Source organism: Rhinatrema bivittatum, chromosome 10, assembly GCF_901001135.1.
Source record: "Rhinatrema bivittatum chromosome 10, aRhiBiv1.1, whole genome shotgun sequence".
In the NCBI taxonomy this organism is placed as follows: Eukaryota; Metazoa; Chordata; class Amphibia; order Gymnophiona; family Rhinatrematidae; genus Rhinatrema; species Rhinatrema bivittatum.
The window spans coordinates 89,383,945-89,398,578 of record NC_042624.1 but is presented as its reverse complement, the minus strand read 5'-3'; the positions used below and the strand labels follow the sequence as shown (position 1 = coordinate 89,398,578).

Sequence of the window (14,634 nt, the reverse complement as noted above, 5' to 3'; positions counted from 1 at the left end):
GGTCCATCTCTGCCAATGTCCGTCTCCGGTGGGGGGCTGCAAGAAGAGTAAGTCGCTTCATTGCTTTACATTGCACTGGTAGGAGCACTGGATGGCCCGCGCCATTTTAAAGATGGCGCTGGCCATCCAGTGCTTCCTCCATGTGACAGGGGCCGGCCAATGGCACGGATACCCTGTCACATGGTAAGGGTAAAGGCCATTGGCGCCATTTTTATTAGTGGCAGCCGATGGCCCAAGAGCAGGAGATCACTCCTGGGACCCCCACTGGACCACCAGATACCTGTACAATTTTTTTTGGGGGGGGTCGGGAGGGTGGGGTTTTTGTTTATCGGCTCGGGCACAGCCGATAAATAAAACCGCGATTGGGCCGATGAAACAAACCCACGTGAATTGGAACTGGAAACCGAACCGATTCCAGTTCAGATTCACAGCTCTAGTAATAGCTAATAGCCTCATATACATGGAATTTACATATGATTAGCGCTATCAGATACACAGTTGTTTAGGTGCACATTTGGACATGCATCAGGTGTTAGTCTAGCACGTCCAAAACGTGCGTCCAACTGCTCGTTAACTTGTGCACTAGGCTGGGCGCACTTTATTGCATTGGCTCCTCACTCCATCATTTAATGAGGATGGAATTGTATTGGAAGCCAATGAAATTTTTTTTTTTTTTATAAAGGAAACTAAATGTGATCTCAAGAACTCAAAATGCAGAAGTACATAAGTTGCTGTATTTTGCATCATCTGCAATTTTTGCAGCTGTCTCTCCTAGGAAGCTCCATAAACAGAGAATTGTAGACATGATGAAATCAAGACTTGGTTAACTGTAATTAGATCACTATTCTCCAAATATGGACAAAATTGAACTTCTGATGAAATATTAGTAGAAGCATGTATTCCTACAAGGGACACGTTCAGAGAGTAAATATTGAAGACTGAAATTTGCCAGATCATTTTTACCATTATCATCTTCTTGGGAGATGCCCCTTTTCTATGTTTTCTCTTCGTCCACTTTCATGCAACCACTGCACATGAATAATTGCTTTTTCTCCTACATCCCCTCTCTAATACAAATGAAATACTGAAATGATACAGATCTAAAATCAATGCTGTTCTTTGACCAATTTCTAGAGTAAGATTATAATTCAGCAATGATCATCCCATGTGCCATAAAAACTAGAGATGTGCTTCATTTAAAGATATATGTTTGGGCTTCGGATCGGGCGCTCCACAGAAAATTTTGTTTTCCCACGGTTCGTTTTTTTTTTTCTCCGGCAATTTTTAATGAAGTGCATTAGTGCGCACTAATGGGCCTTACTGCACACTATCTCAGCATTAGTGCGCAGTACACCGAACGAGATAGTGTGCACTAGCTAGCTGTTAATGCGCATTAAGGCCAGTTAGTGCACACTAACAGCGCTGTAACTAATGTTAGTGCGCACTAAAAAAATGCAACTTAAAAATTAAAAAGTATCAATTCAGAGGAGTTCGTTAGCTAGAAAAACAGTGCGCACTAATTGCTATAACTGCACACTAAGAGATATGCAGTGTGCAGTAACTCCGTTAGTGCGCACTAACATGAAATACAAATTTTGCCGAAATTCTGGCAAAAAATTGCTTCGTATATTGGTGTTACAGAACCATGCCAAATTAGACAATATCGTTGACATTGTCTAATTTGTGAAAAACAAATGCACATCCCTAATAAAAACTGCTTCTGCAGCATCCCCCATCTCTAAGCAGTGAAGGAGTGAGGCTAGGAGATCCCTGGCTTGGCAGCATGTACCCCACGACACTAGTAACTATGGCCCCATCATAGACATCTCATAGCAGCTTTTTTGGCTTGGCTGAAATTAAAAAAAATATAAAACAAAAACGTTCTGCAGAAGCATGCGAAACTCCCTAAAATGCATTCATCTTGTTCAGAATGCACATATAAATGATTGTCAGAGTTAAGGTGAGCTGACTAACACTTTCTTAGCTGTTTTGACTGTAGGCTTTACAAAAACTTTTACTGAGTAATTTTACTATCTTTATACCAGTATATCTAAATGTTAAAACACAAATTAAAAATGCTTAGCATGATTTCAGCCTCAGATCACAAAACAGCTTTGTTGAATGAAATTATCCACATTTTCTTCAAGCTATGTAAATCAAAAACATGAGTTTCTACAGTTGGAAAAAAGATCCCTGGTTAAAATGTTTGAAGCCCATCAATCTCCCTAACCACAGAGCTAATGTGTTCCTTCTGTTTTCTTTGAATGAAATCACCATGAGTGGTTATAGATGTTGATATAACATAAAACAAATGGAAATGGGTGTTTCCTTAGCCATGTGCAGAATTTTTTTTTTTAAAACAATCAGAAAGCACTATGTGAAAGTCAATGATTTTGTCATTGCTTAAATAATAATATGGCTTGTAAGTCATTAAAATTGATTAAAGTGGAATGAATGTTCTATGTAAACGCAAATTGCACCCTATTACTATCATCCATAGATTTTAAGGTGCTTTAACCATTGTATTACTGGTCCCAGGGTTTAGGTTTTTGTTTGTTTGTTTGTTTCAATAAGAATAATTGCCTCATTAAAAGAAATCTATGGAGTGGGAAAGTATTTCCAGCTTCTTTAGATAATACACGTATCTGTTTTCACTAAATACAGAGTTTGATACTGAAATCATAGATCCTTTTGTTATTGAATGGAGAACATGCTGATTTCAGACACTGAGTATTAAGCAACTTTTTTTTTTTTAAACAGAAGGCTTAATCTTCAAGGTTTGGCCAGGGTCCAAACAGTTTCTTATCCCTGATAGGGTCTGCTGGCAGGGCATTAACCTCTCCTCTTCCCTCACCCCACCCCACATATAGTACAGGTTCTCAGTTTCAGACAAAAGGACATAGAGAGACTGTCCTTAGCTCATGACTCACAGGATACATTTGATCTTAGCCAAAGAGAGGCCTAGAAGCAAATACTAAGCAACTAATACGCAAATTCCTTTTTGCCCAGACAGCATTAGGACTAATTATATGTTACCAACTGCATTTGGCAGGGGACAGCATTCAGTAACATTTAAAATGCTGACATTTTATTTGCTCTCACAGTAATAAAACACACACACAAATGGATTCACAATATGAAGTATCTATTTAACTTAGTACAATTTGTTTTCTTTGTCATCAAAATTGTGTATCTTGCAGCAACCTGCAGCAATAATACATAGCCATTTAGTATTTTACGACATGGAGTACCGTAACTTTGCAGCTCTTTATTAAGAGATTTTCTAAATTGTTCAGCCTCCTGCCTTCACCATCCCCTTTTTTTTGGACACTAGCTGAGAAGACAAGGGGAAGCAAGTCACTTGTATTGAGGGTGAACAAAATTAAATGGCTGTGGATCCTGTGAAAGAAAGTATTCAGTTGTTCTATGCCGTGCCGTCTGTGCCACAGAAAATTGTTTCAGATATGCAACTTCTTGCAAATGACAAACATGTGATGGGACAACTGACTCTTAGGATTCTGAGCCAAACAAACAGGCTTTATCATTTCCATTCATAAAAAGAGGCTTCTATTTTATATCCTAGGCTCTTCATCATATACAGGGTTCTAGTATTTGATCACCATCATACTCTACACTCGTAGTTAATGTCTTCCCCTTTGGTGAAATGAAAACGTTTAAGCCAGTATTCCTTTTAATAGGTTTTGACAGTTCAACCATCGCACATATATGGGCAACAATTTGTCATATATCTATGATTTGTGATTTATACATATTCTACAGAGTGCGATGTTGATTTATGTGGTGCAAAATTATAGCAGCTGATAAAAGCAATTATTTGCTGGACAACACAATATATATCTTTCTCCACACCTTCCCCAAAATCCTTTACACTATTCTAACCAATCGCTGCATTTTAAACAGTACAAAACATTACAAGCACAGTGTAATTCAGAAACAATCTCTGGATATGATCCAGTGCATACTAGTATATGGATTTCCATTCCAACACATCTCTCCAATACAGATTTCTAATTTCCAGGGTGCATTAGTAAAAGGCTCAACCAATTATTAGTTCATTGGCACCATTACTTCAGCTTTGAAGTGCTGAAAAGCAGAATATAAACAAATGAACAACAACAAAAACATACATAGATTTTTGCTGCTGTTTCCCATGTTATTTCTTCCCAAGTAAAAATGAGCATAAAAATAAATCTAAAAAGGTAGCTTGGTATCCTTGTATCATAAAACTTGACGCCATTTATAGCATTCTCTACAATATACACAAGTTAGACTTCCCAAGCAGAACTGGCATCCTGCTTTACAGTTTATCTTTTAACTTACAGTGAAATTGTAGTTCTGTTTTGTGCCTAATTGTGAAGTAGAAACCTCAGAGGCACACTTTTCATTCATTATGTTTTATAGTATAAGCTTGACCAGAATACTGATACGGCAAGCAAGCTTTTTAGAATGGAAGATGATGATCTAATTAATTTAAAAAAAATGGCTGTGTTTAGGTGTTTATTTTGGAACTTTATGTTCAAATACTCTACTACTAATATTTTAAAAGTCTAAATATTTTAAAAGCTTAAATGTTAATGCTGTATCCAAAATAATTATTTCATTAGCCACCAGACAGAAAAATATACTTTTCTCTGTTAGGTAAATGATTGGCAAAATAATATATACTGGTAGCAAGTATATTAAAATGGAAATATAAAAATAGCTATAAGAAAAACTGGCATCACTGTTTAACATAGGTTCTACAGTCAGAAAGAATAACAAACTTATCTCAATCTTAACTTACACCTCATGTAACTCTACAACTTTAGGAACAGATAAAAACTACATTTTGGAATAGTAAACCTATAAAATTAATGGCCAGATGTTATGTATTTTTTTGGAACTGTTAATGCAGTGCTTGGTTTGGCTTGACTTTCTTTCCTTCTTTTGTTCTTAATTTTATTCTTGATTCCTGGCAGTGATAGCAGAGAGAATATACTAGCAAATAAATGTGCTCACTGGACAATAGCAAAGTACAAAGAATGATTTCAATTTAAGGAAACGAAGGAAACAGATTTAGAAAGCGAGGAGTACACATTTGGGAGCTGAAAGTCCTGAAGTCTTTCCTTCAATTCTTTTTACAAGTGGCCTCATCTGTATTTGTATGACATCTTAAGGAGGGACCTACGTAGCTTCCATTGCTCATGCATATAACATCATCTTTAAATAATTACTGTGTTGGTCCAATACAAGAAATCAAACTTGCAAGGAATCCAATTTTATCCAGGGTCAACAGGGTCACTAGAACACTGTACATCGAGGAAGTTGTGTAAAAACAAAGAAAAGAAAAGAAAGAAAAAAAATCTTATTTGTCTGCTCGGATGCTTATAGAGTCGTCAATTTATTTACAATCACACGCACACAGACATTTTGACACCCAAGTAAAGTACGCACGCAGTTTGGACAGGAAAAGCTATTAAAATCCTGCAGAACAAGCATGTAAAAGCCGAAGCGCAGCCTAGCTCCCTTCTCGGTTTGCTAACGGAGGGCTGAGGGAAGAGAAGTAAGTTTTCACGAGACGTTTCTTTTTAAAGTTGGAGCTTGGCTGGGGCTTCCGCCTGCCCCGAGAATGCAGAAGTGTAAACGACGGGGCTGAAGAGCGAGGCGGACGGCGTACACAAGAGCCACTGGGCTCCCTCTCTCTCTCTCTGCGGTCTTTCCCCACCCACCTTCCCCCACCTGCAGTCAGTACAGCGCCGCAGTGCCTCTCTGCGCTCCGCCGGGTCTGACCGGCCCTCACGCCGCGATCCGGACCCAGGTTGGAGGCCGCCGCCCTCTCCCGCCGAGGTGCGGCAGCGCTGCCTTTGCCAGGATCAAGTCTGCAGCCATTGGCGGAAGCAGCCGGCGCTGCCTCGTGTGTGTGCCCCCCCTCACCCACCCCTTCCAACTAAGCCCCCCGAACCGGGCACGCCGCAGCTCAAATGGAGTGGAAAATGGCCCGTGGCGGTGGCACGCGGGTCCTAGCTCAGCCGCCTCGCGCCGCTACTTCAGCCCTCCGTCAGCTCCTTCCCAGCGCCTGAGCGCGCGCGAGGACCCTTGCCCTGGTTGTCCGCGAGAGCACGGGTTTATGATTAGCAGCAAAAGGCAGGGGTTGGACTCCGGGCGGAGAAAAGAGGAGGAGAAGGCGGCGGCTCGGGCGCGACTCCAGTTCCGACCTCGGCAGGCTAGGAAGAGTCCGTGTCAGGATTTAGCGCTGCCCCGTCTGGAGAGGTGCAGCGAAAGGAGCCTGCACAATAGTTCCCGGAGATTTTTTTTTTTCCCTTTCTCCTCTTGGTTTTTTTTTTTTTTTTGCTTTGCTTTGCTGCTGTTCCTGGTTTCTCGTCGGCAGCCGCTCGCCCCTCGCTCAGAAATGCGAGGGGCTGGGATTGTATTCTGCCAGAGGCCAGAATGTCACCGAGGGACATGCAAATGAGGTCGGCGGCAGCGGGGCGAGCGCCAGAGAGGGCTTCGCATCACAGGACTGAGACGGACTGCGCTGCCTCTCCCACCCCCCACCTCTGCCGTCCGTGCTAGCCAGCACTTCTTGGGCCGATTTGGCGGTGGGAGCTCGGCGATACTCTGCTCTTTCTCCCCAACTCCTCCTCCCACTCTCACCACAGGTTGTGCTCTTTGGTTTGTTTGCTTTTTGTGTCGTCGTCCTCCCCCCCCCCACACAATATCTTTCTTTTTCTCACATGGAGCGGTGCTGAAGCTGCGGCGGGGCTGGGGGGCAGAAGGGAAAAATGTTGACTTAACGAGCTGACTCCGGCGCTGGGTAGTTACAAGAGAGCCGCCCGTCCCGGCGACGAGAAACAGGGGGAGGGGGAGCCGTACCCCACCTCCTCCCCCCTCCGCTGCAGCCTCCGGCGTTCATCCTCGCTCCAAGGACCGCAAGGGAAAACCCCCCCACCTCTGACGGAGGTCTCGTGAAAAAAAAATCTCATCTAGAAAGAAAGCGAGAGGTAAGCTCTTAATCGTAGCCGGCAAACTGCTTTTCTCTGGCGATTGCCGCCCCCACCCCCGGGGTATCCGGACTTCGATCGCGTCCCACCGGTCGGGGGGGGAGGGGGGAAGAGAAGGCGCCGCCGTGTTAGTCAGCTAGGAGGGAGGGAACAAAAAAAAAAAAGTGCGATCGAAAAACTCCGGCAGTAGCGAGAACCCAACCTGCTTCAGAAAGGGTGCAATCGCACGCCGTCTGCCCTGCCGGAGGCCCGCTTCTCTGCGAGTGGAAGCGCGATAAGGTGCCTGCGAGGGTGGCGACCTGGCACCGGCCGCGGGCCATCCGATTCGGCCTTGCATTTGCTCATCGGTTTGCTTGACGCATTTAGCTCCCCCGCCCCCTTCTCCCCGATTGTTTCAGATAAGTGGATCGGGAGAGGGAGAGAGAGCCGCTGCCTTACTTCCAGCTCGAGAGAGAGAGAGAGAAAGAAAAATAGAGAGAAAAAGGTTCAATCAGAACGCAGCCAGATGTGAACTGGCTCCAGCGGGCGGGAATGAATGGCAGCAATTAGACGCGGGATCCATTACTTTCTGCTGAACCTGAACCGGCATCAGAGAAGCAGCTAAGCATTGTTTCAATGGAGACTCGTGCTTCCAAACTTTGGGGCCGGATTTGGCTTTTAATGGCCCTGATTGGCAGTAGGCAGCACGGGAAGGGGAAAGTGCGCCTTGCAAGGAGTTGAAGACGGTTTCGTTTCTTTGTGGGGTCGGGGTGGCTCTTCGTGTGCCCCCCCCCCCTTTCCCATAGAGAGGAGGAAGCAGCGGTAGCAGCAGCAGCCGGGGCTCCTCTCTGAAGGTAAGACTAAACGAGAGCCCGAGGAGCAGCCAGATGGTGCCCGCTTCAAGCAGTGCCGTCTGTTTTTGTCTGTCCTAATCGCCTTTGATATATATATATTTTTTTTGGACTCGGGTTGTAAAGTAATATTTACTTGGCTGTTTCGTTTACGCTGTTTTGCTGTTGTTGTTCTTCTTCTTCTTGTCGTGTACGTGTCGGAGGGTCCTTTATAGGCGCTTTCGGTGTTGATTTCTGATGGAAGGACGTATAAACTCGTATTCTTGTAACAAAAATAACTTGAACCTGTTGCAGACTTGGTAGCGTTAATAAAACTTCACGGTTAGTGTATTGTTTCTCAGAGTTTAGGTGTATTCAAAAGTGGGCGATAGATGGAGTAAAATGATCCAGCTGTTGGGAGCTGTACTGCTAAAGCTGGTGGTGTGCGCAGGGAAAACGGGGGCCAGCTACGGACTGGGGGTGGGGGGTGGGCGCTGGCTAATACATTTTAAGCAATTTTAATTTTTTGCATTGTTCGGAAGTTCCATACGGGCTTTCTGTTTGCTAGCCGAGGCACTGTACTTTGTTGTGCGGGTCCGTTTTTTATTTGCATCTAAATATTCTTTCTGGGACGCAAGGGAGAGCATCCTGCCGAACAAATGTTCTCTTGTTTGGTTTCTTCAGACACTCTGATTCCCTCCTTTTGTTGCCTGCCACTAAAAGAGGTGCCATTTCACATCATTCTGCACAAATTGTTTGAATTAATGCAAGTGTGAATTCTTACCGTTTGAAGGGGGCTATTAGCATATCAAAGCTTTCTCAGCTCTGGCTCAATTGAGAAAACTTCAGCCTGTCTTCCATTTGCTTCCAAGGAGAGGCCCAAAGGGCAGTGGGAATTGTAAAGGGGGTAAAATGGGGAGGTGGATTTGGGCTGTATTTCTGAACTTTTTTTTTTTTTTTTTTTTACTATTTTGTAATTATGTGAGTGAAAAACATTCTGTTTTCGGTGGGGTCCCTTTGCAAACGGCCTGGCTATTCTTTCGCTGTTGATTAATCGTTTCTTCGGAGAAAGTGAGCGACCTTTTATGACAGTCCTCGTTTCATGCTTTTTCTGCTGTCTGCTTGGGTGCTAGAAAGCTTTTTTCCACAGAACTCCTGTTTCAGGATTTCACCCCCCCCCTCCCCTCCCCCATAAGATTTGCATGAGGGATTCTGAATATGAAAGAACTTGGAATTACTTTAGAAAAACAGCAAAAAAAAAAAAAAAAAAAAATCTCCACATAATCGCTCACATTCTTTTCCAAATTCCAGCCTTTTGATAGAGACACTTTTTTTTTTTTCTTTATCCCTCTCTACCAGGCAGAATTGGGCAACAGTAAATCTCTGTCGGTGGTTATTTTTGGTGACAGCTAAACATCCACAAGTGTTTGCTGTTCTCATGTTAACTGTAATTTAGGGATGGCAAATAAAAGGCCCTTATTGTGTGAGGATTCGTCTCCTACATCCTTCATGGTAATTTTTATGTAAGAATAAAACTTTTCAGCAAAATTTGATGAAATGTTAATTGACAGTGCGTTTAAATTGTTGAGTTGAATGTGGAAATGCTTTCCTGGAGCTTTTGCATAACTTTACATTTTTAAACATTTGGTTGTTTGAACTACAAAAGAAAAATCATAGTGGTTGGCTGTAATATAATCTCATCAGTACACAGCTCACCTCCCATTTAAGCTTCTTCTTTTTAATCAATTTTTTTTTTTAATACCGATTCTTTAGATTTGTGTTGTGACTTAGAACCCTAAGTAATCATTTTTCCTATTGAAAAAAATGGAAGAAAACCTTTAGTACATAGGCCCTTTAGGTTTTTTTTTTTCTCTTAAAATCGATATTTGTAATCAGCAAGTGCAGGAGCCAGACAATAAGTTATCCTTCAGTGATCTGGGCCTTTTCAGAAGAGCAGATGGTTCAAAGCTTTCTCTCTTCCCAGTACCTTTGATAGAAATGAACTTTCTTTCTCTGTCTATGGTCCGCATACAGGGTTCTCCTGTATATAACTGAAAACATCTGAACCTGTGAGAGTGCTTAATAGGCCTAATTTGTTTTTATAAATGAGATTTTGTATACTTGTTTCTATGTGTGTGTTAAGTGAAGGAGTCATGGATTATACATTAAGTGGGATTCTGTATTTAAAGAACTTGGTTATTATAAATGTGGCCTAGATAATATTAAAAAACTTGGCTCAAATTGCTGTTGTATAGTTTTATATACTCTTTATCCTACAGTGGTGAGTGCTCAGATTTTGTTATTAGACATTTGTAGTCCTTGCAATTGCATGTCATTGTGTGAACTCGATTTCAGAGAGGTTTATTTATGTGCTGTCTACAGCTGTCTGAATGGAGTACCTTTTGGTGATATGAAAGGAACATATATTGATGTAATTGCCATTATCACATTTAAATTGCGGTTAACTAGTCTGCTTTGAATGCAGAGTACTTTAAAAAAAAAAACACATTAGCCTTTAGAGCTATTAGGGATAATCAAAAAATTTCCTTGAAGATGGTGTTCCTTAGTCTTTTGTGATGAAGATCCCAAACTCGACAAAGCTGTGAAGGTATAAAATGCAAAGAACGTTTTCAGCATTCATATAGCAAAATTGAACCACTTGGAGAGAAATTAATGCGCAGCAGCAACACTTCAGCTGCCATTTTCAATCACTGTGGGTTACTGTGCGTTGGCAACAGGAAACGAACTTAGACACACAGATAGCTCTGGGAGCTGGTAGTTGGGGAAATCAGGATATTGAATCAGGTGAGGTAGAACAAACCAATTACTTCGTTTTGGCTTGAGAATTTCCAATAAACATACTCCCTTTTTTTCCTGGCTTTTGAGTCTCTTATTCCTTAATGGACCAACATCAAAGCAGGCAACTACATTTCCAAACCTTATAGAAACTAGCATAAAGATATAGATCTCTCCTTCTTTCTCTGGCCTTGCATGCCTTTAAGTCAAGTAGGGTTTGGGGTTTTTTTTTTGTTTGTTTTTTATTATGGCAATTTTCACCATCAGTGCAGATATTTAGCCCAGGTTTCTGGGTGTTGCCCTCTCTGGAATGAGCTGGAGTAACTTTCAGGTTTGTTTTGGTTTTTACAATCAAAAGTTTGCACAGTAGTTAGAAAAGCTCTATCTTATTTAACTGCTACTGAGGCTTTCTTTGTGTTCTATTAAGCATAGCCTGCCTTTAATAGTTTAAGTTGGGGATTTGGGATGGGCACTGAGTAGTCTTTCTTTTTTTTTTTTTTTTTGCTGTGAACTTTCAATCAATATGGCTGTGTAACATTTTGTGACCTGCTTTTACATAATTTACTTGTAATACAATGTAATTTCTTCTAAGGTAGGCAGTAGTAAACTGTGCATGCATACACTCTGTTCAAGGCACTTTATATGTCTACTTATTGATTTTTATTTAATGTTAGTTGGATCAGCAGTTACAAATTGAGAATACTAATTGTAAACAAATGCAGTGTCCTGAAACTTCTGAACTGGTCATTTTTGTTTTAACTTTTCAGAAATGTTTAGTGCTTGCTTTTTTTTTTTTTTTCTTAAGTATTGATAATATTTGTATGTAAATCAAAACCTGGTATTGTGCGCTAGGTCCTGAGGTCTGCCAGCTAAGGTTTAGCTCGTGTGTAAGAATATTAGATTGGTAGTCAATGTGTTGAAAAGGCTTCTTTGAAGGTTGAGGCTGCCATTACTTACTTCCACCACCACTATTTAGATTTGTGTGCTGAAATAACAGAAAATTGTCACCTAGAAACCAAACCATTGCTGTTGGCTATAAAAACAATGTGCCTGCTGAAAAAACGAAGTGCAACTTAGTTCAAAATAGAGTGAATTATTCCAACTTAATTTTTTTTTTTATATACTGTAGATTTGTAGGTATGCATTTTAAAAACATTCCAATATTAAATACTTAAATTTGAATTATAGATATTTTTAATAGCATAAGTACTGAGGACATTATAAAGTTAAAAGATCATTTCAATTATTAGATGCAAAAGTTTTTTGGTCTGTTTTGAAACTTTGCAAAACCTTTTGCAAGTCTCTAGTGTATACCACATACTATAAAGAAGTTGTAGAAATTTGTATTAGGAGAGTTGTAAAAATCTCATAATATTCTACAGTACTCTAATAAAATCATGTGCAGATGTTTCTGTTTAAAAGACTTCTCCCACATTTTAAAGCAACACATAATTTTATCTTTGTAACTGAGGAATATATATATATATATTTACAAGTGTTGTTTTTTTGTTCAGCAAGGCATTTGTTCATCAGCTTTTTTTTTTTTGTAACTGTCTTTGAAGTACCTTGCAGTCATTATGGCAGGACTATGATTGTTTCACAACTGAAAGATTGTAAATGCAGCTGTTTTTGCTTGTCTTCGTTTTGGGACATTTTAAATTTCATGACTCTGAATCTATGGTTGGATAGGGCAAAGGTCTGTTAAAATACAGGTTTAGTTAAATAATTACAAGAAAAAGTAATGGTAAACCTTGAACAATGCGCACGGTTTCTCTCCCCCCCCCCCCCCCCCCCCCCAGCTTTCAGTAGTAAAAAAAAAGACTTGGTAAGAGAGTGTAACTCAAGGAGTTCTGCTTGGTTACAGTGTTTCATTGTAGTTGAGACTGTGTTCTGTGGTGTGTGAAATTCATAGGTTTCTACCTGCTTTTATTATTTTGGACGTTTAATCATAATCTGCAGGTTATTACTAGTGATTTAAAATAAAAAAGATGTGAAGACTGTGCATTTTTTTTTTTATTTTACAATGTTCAAGGAACATGCTGGGGTGGGGGTGGGGGAACACCTTGATGATGATGATAAATTATAACATGGTCCGGCTTGAGGATCATTATTACATTTTACCAATTTTGTGGAATTAAACAGTTATCTATAATTTTTGAATTCCGGGTAATTTTTCTTTTGCTCTTCAGGTAATATTGCAGCAAGTCTGCTTGCCTCAAACCTGTTATTTTCGCCAAATTATTTTGAAGGGGCAAAATAATCGAGAGCATTGCAGTCGGACTGAAGCAAACACAATGCTTGCCACCTGCAAGTAAAGTGCAGCCTAAAGCAAAAAGCTATTGATTGCTTCAGAGGCACAAAGCAAGCTTAGATACAATTTTGTTTAATTACAACAAAAATGCAGTTTTATGAAGTAACATGCTTTATTATTTCTGAGGATTTTGTCATATGGTGGTAAGTAAAATCCCATCACAGTTGTATGAATTTGTTCAATTGTCAGATCAGCTAAGAGAGAAGAGGGAAAAAAAATCAATTGTACAGAGAGAAGCACCAGAAATGAGGTTACCTCGGTTAGTAGGAACTTGGCTCCAGTGTATAATATTAAGAGCTGCTGTGCTTTGTCCTGAGTTATTCTTAGTAAGTTTGCCAATTCAGATCTGAGGTGCTTTGTATCTTCTGACTTGCTCATTGTGTAATCTTTTTTTCTTTATTTCCTCATTTTTTGTTCTGGCGAGGACAATTGTAGGTATTTTTGAGATATGATCATACAACTAGGGCAGACGGCGTGTAATGTCTCCAGATGGTAAAGGAAAGTCGCTTTTTAAGTGATCCCTAACCCATTTAGTTCAACTGTATCTAGCTTCTTGCTCTTGTACCAGACCAATATAAATACTTACGCAGATATGCCAATCTGAAAAGCAAAGTGGAACGTAATTACATTTTAACTGTGTAGCCTAGGAGTGCCTGAATTCTAGCTTGCAGGGTATAGATTTATTTTAGTTGCTTATTGCCGACCCACCCACCCAAAAAAATAAGAGCAACAAGGACTGTGGTCACTTCCTTTTTGCCCCGGGCGTTCTACTCTGCATTTTACAAGTCAGATTGGGGGTTACCCCTCAGGGTGGCAGTGAGCAGTCGTAGCACCTGCTGTACTCCGTTTTGTAAAGCATTGTGTGTCCGTCCCCCCCCCCCCCCCCCGCCCAGCGCAGAGAACCCAGCTAAATTCCATGGCAAGAGCAGGCACCATGACAGGCTGCAGCCAACGGGGGCCGTTCCTAGGTCACAGAGTCAACTCGCTGGAATTTCTGGGGGAAACTGGTCCGGGGGTGGGGGGGGGGAATAGGAGGACAAATGTCACTTTGAATAGAGATGTTTAAATCAGATTCCTGCCATAGGGTGAAGTTTAGGTCTGTTTTAGCCTGGATGTAATGTCTCCCTCTACAGAGCACAGCATTAATCATGGCCTGACAAGAGAACGTGTGCTGAGGAAAATGGGCCCCTGTCGGTCTTGTCATTGATTCCCACCCCCCACCCTCCCCCAGTCTTGTGAGGCACATATTATAAACATTAAAATTCACACACAGGGATAAAGTCACAATCTCAGTATTTCAGTGTTGAAAGTAATTGTACTAGAAGAAGACTGTTTTTTTAAAAATTGAAAAGCCTTTTGGGGAGGCTTTGTGAAGTGGTGCTAGATTAAAAAAAAAAATTTAAATGCAGCTGTGCAAATTTCTGTCAGTCACAGCATTAAGGAGATACCAGTTTGCCTCACTCTAAATCTGCCATTGCCAACTTCCAAATAGCATAGAAGAACTTCGATAAGGATGCCTTTTAAAAGTGCATGCAGGCATTACTAACAGGATGGGCTGATCTACCTGTTTTACCCCATGTAAGTAAGGATTTGCGGTCACTCCGCACCTTCTAATTTGTCTCTAAAATTGATCGCAGCTTGCTTTTTTTTGACTGTTCTGCTCGTGCATGAAAGCTATCTGCCTGCGTTTTTATAATTTATAAATCTCTTATGTTGC

At 41.0% G+C, this 14,634-nt stretch overlaps 1 protein-coding gene across 6 annotated transcripts in view; it reads left to right on the top strand.

Moving 5' to 3' along the window:
- ADGRL2 (adhesion G protein-coupled receptor L2) overlaps positions 1–14,634 on the top strand; it is a 579,402-nt gene that overhangs the window by 212,158 nt on the left and 352,610 nt on the right. For 3 of the 6 annotated variants that reach the window (XM_029618004.1, XM_029618002.1, XM_029618017.1), the window contains exon 1: positions 6,529–6,659. The exons of 1 other annotated variant lie outside the window; for it this stretch is intronic. The gene's annotated coding sequence lies outside the window, so the exon portion shown is untranslated. Of the gene's footprint in view, positions 1–6,528; positions 6,660–6,870; positions 7,002–14,634 lie in introns of those variants that run through there. 2 more of the 6 variants (XM_029618020.1, XM_029618008.1) reach the window with 1 other exon arrangement.